The sequence below is a fragment of the Notothenia coriiceps genome, unplaced genomic scaffold (genome assembly GCF_000735185.1).
Source record: "Notothenia coriiceps isolate Sejong01 unplaced genomic scaffold, NC01 NC01_scaffold00037244, whole genome shotgun sequence".
NCBI classification, from domain to species: domain Eukaryota; kingdom Metazoa; phylum Chordata; class Actinopteri; order Perciformes; family Nototheniidae; genus Notothenia; species Notothenia coriiceps.
In genome coordinates this window covers 22,914,099-22,917,888 of record NW_011369945.1, presented here as the reverse complement: position 1 = coordinate 22,917,888, position 3,790 = coordinate 22,914,099, and positions in this window count along the sequence as shown.

Genomic DNA, 3,790 nt, shown 5'->3' with positions numbered 1-3,790 from the left:
CAAAAAAGAAAAAATGTTTACACAACTCTGAATGGTTTAGTGTTTTTTGATGAGGCACCAGGCAACCCCTTTTAAGTTGCAGTAGGATGGGTCTCCACCAGTTTTGTTGCCACATCAGAGCACCTCCCCTGAGCGCCGGTGGCATCTTCTCTCTCTATAATACTTGGAAGTTACGAGTGATGATGGGGGGGTGTTGTGTGTTGTGCTGTCTGTGATTTCACCCCTCATGTCTGCAGCAATTTGCTCCCTGAATCAGAAGAATTGCAGAGGGAGGCTGCGGTTAGGACTTGGTGGCAGACATCCGGCGCGTAGCTTTGATGTTGATGGCTCAGGGGCTTGTTCTCTTGATGTCTCTCTGTTTCTGTGTTTATGAGGCGATGTTGATGGCTGTGTTCCAGAAGCCATTTTGTTTCTGTTCTCTCTCTGTGAAAACAAATGTGGAAAAAACAAAATCGATTACTTCACTGGCTTATTCTTTCAACAATGAACGTCAAATCAAAATAATTCCTCCATTTAGCGTGTGTGAAATAACAGTATAACCATATTATATATCTGGGTTATTTATACAATACAGCTTATTTATATTACTGGTCTTCGGTGTTATAATCACGAAAGTACAATGATCTATTGGATAATGTTCACCAACCACGTATTTCCCATTGTTTTCGTTTTTCTCACAGTACAATGTTCTGTAGAACTACAAACAGAATCCATTTGGCGTGTGGTGTTTATACCTTAATTTCGGACTAATAGCCGCTGTCTTCTTTTCCATTTCGCCCTGCGGCTTTATATAACGGATGCGGCTATAATCTTTGGATTTTACCGCTAACGGACCACTTATGTTGGGACCTCGCTAAATCTATTGATTTTCACAGGTTAACTTAAGTCCACCACCTTTAACTCTATGCGTCTATGGCCGGTTCTCTCTGTTTGTCCCCACCTTTAAGCGGCCTGCCATCAGGAAAAGCTGTTCTGGTGTCCCGGAAATAATGAACAGGTAGCGTGCAAAAGTAAAAAGTCTCTTGATTATTGTACGAAGACACGTAACGAGAGCTAGATCAGACAGACATATCGAGATTGCTGTGTTCTGTTGTCCCCTCCACTGTTAAAACCACTGCTGTAGATCACTGCCAGTACAGTGCGCTGTGTGTTGCGCAGCCGTTTAAGGTTTGAAAGTTGAAAAGTTGTGTGTTCTGCAAACGCTATGTGGATACAGTACAGTTTACACAGCACAGTACATGTTCTGTAGTTACTATTGCACTCAAATAATACACACTTGGAATACGTTATGCAAAGTATGAACTTGTTGTTGGGAAATGTTAATAAATGGAGAACTTCCTCAAACAGCCATCTCTTTCCCGACAATCCCCTCTGTGCACGAACCCTTACATATAGTAATTAATACATTAAAACACCTGCCGGCTTATGAGTCCAGTGCGGCCCTTATATATGTACAAACATCAATTCAATGTAGCTGCTGCGGCTTATATTCAGGTGCGCTTCTTAGGTAGCCCGAAAATTACGGGAATATACAGTGGGCAAAAAAGTATTTAGTCAGCCACCAATTGTGCAAGTCTCCCACTTCAAAAAGCATGAGAAGAGGCCTGTAATTTTCATCACTTAGGTATACGCTCAACTATGAGAGATCAGAATGAGAAAAAAAAAAAAGAATTAAAAAAAGAATTTTATTTGCGGAAATTATGATGAGAAAATAGTTATTTGTTGAAGTAACAAAAAGTTCATCTGCAGATTTACTTTGTTATATACCCTTTGCTTTGTTGGCAATGACAGAGGTCAAAACCTTTTCTGTAAGTCTTCACAAGTTTTTCACACACTGTTGCTGGTATTTTGGCCCATTCCTCCATTGCAGATCTCCTCTGAGAGCATGTGATGTTTTGGGGCTGTCGCTGGGCAACACGGACTTTCAAACTCCCTCCAAGATTTTCTATGGTATTTGACTCTGGAGTTTAGGTGTTCTAGCCCACTCCAGGACCTTGAAAAATCTTCTGCGAAGCTAACTCTTACATTTTTCCGGATGGGATGTCATTTGGTATTCATTGTCATGGCTGGAATACCAGCTCACTTTTGCATTCGTTTCAGACAATGCACGTCCTTGCTGTATGGATTATGGGGAGGTTTGTCACTCACAATCTCACGATATATTATGAACCTCATTTCATGTTTTCCTTTATGCGGATCTGTAGTTCTGATCACTACAGACCACCCAGTGGCCAAAGGCAGTGACTGATTGCACCTTGACACATTCATAGGAGTTCACGAGTAGGCCTGGTCGATGGTGTTGCTGTGGATTGCCAGTTCAGCATACTTCCTCCTGCGTGTCAAACAGTGCGTATCGGTCCTGCATACCTTTTACTTACACGGACAGCTCGTCCTTTGGTGTCAGTCCAAGTGCGATGTGTCATCCTTCCTCAGTAGATGTGTTGCTTGGATGCAGTCCTGATTCTTTGTTCTCACTAGCGTTTGCTGACGGTGCTGTCACTCTGGTTAGCAGGTGACCATAGACAGTCTCAGCCTCTTCTGGATCTTTCTAATGCCGCTGAAACTGCGGTCGGTATCCTGGCTAATGACACGGTTGCACCGCGGGCTTTGAACTCACTTCCCAGGAGCTCTTGCTGCGTGTTTCAGCCTTCAGACTTTCGGGGAAATATTCATCCCACACGACATCAATTCTGCTGACATGCTCCAGCTGAGACAGGATGTATGGTGAGAACGCTTTCTGCGCATAATAAAAAAACGTCTTAGCAGCACCAGGTCGTAGCATGTTCACAAGAGCAGCCCCATCAAGGATGAGGCATTAACTGTGTGGTGGGATGCATTCTCTTGTAAAGAAATCAGGTCCTCCAAACAGCCCACCAAGTCTGACTTGGTACCACTTCTGAGTTTGCCCATTTGTGACAATGATGATGGACATGCCTGGTTTTCAAGTTTATTATATTTCACGTAATTAATCCCAAAAAACTCATCCAGACTTCCATCACGTGTCTCAGATACAATGTACAGCCTAGAGAACAGAGAACAGTCATTCTTCAGAGATGAGAGCTGTTGTTGGGACCTGGACTTATCTTGGACTGGAGGCTGGCTGAATAGAGGGAGGGTTTTACTTTTAATGGGATCTTTGATGGGCTTTTTTTGTTCGACCAGGCGCTCACTGACATACAGTGGAGGAAATAAGTATTTGATCCCTTGCAGATGTTGTAAGTTTGCCCACTTACAAATAAATGAACAGTCTATAATTGTAATGGTAGGTTTGATTTATCAGTGAGAGTAAGAATATCAAAAAGAAAATCCAGAAATGTACATTATATAAAAGATACAATTTGATATGCATTAAACTGTGGGAAATAAGTATTTGATCCCTTTGCAAAACATGTGTTAGTACTTGGTGGAGAAACCCTTGTTGGACACACAGAGGTCAGACACTTCTTGTAGTTGGTCTCCAGGTTTGTGCACATCTCAGGAAGGATTTTGGTCCACTCCGCTCTGAAGATCCTCTCCAAATCCTTAAGGTGTTGAGGCTGATTCTTGGCATCTCAAAACTTCAGCTCCCTCCACAGATTTTCTATGGGATTAAGGTCTGGAGACTGGCTAGGCCCATCCATCACCTAAATGTGCTTCTTCTTTAGCAGCTCCTGTGTTGCCTTGGCCGTATGTTCAGGTGTATTGTCCTGCTGGAAGACCCATCCATGACCCTTTTCAGTGTCCTGGCTGAGGGAAGGAGGCTATTGGCCAAGATGTTACAGTACATGGCCCTGTCCATCCTCTCCTCGAT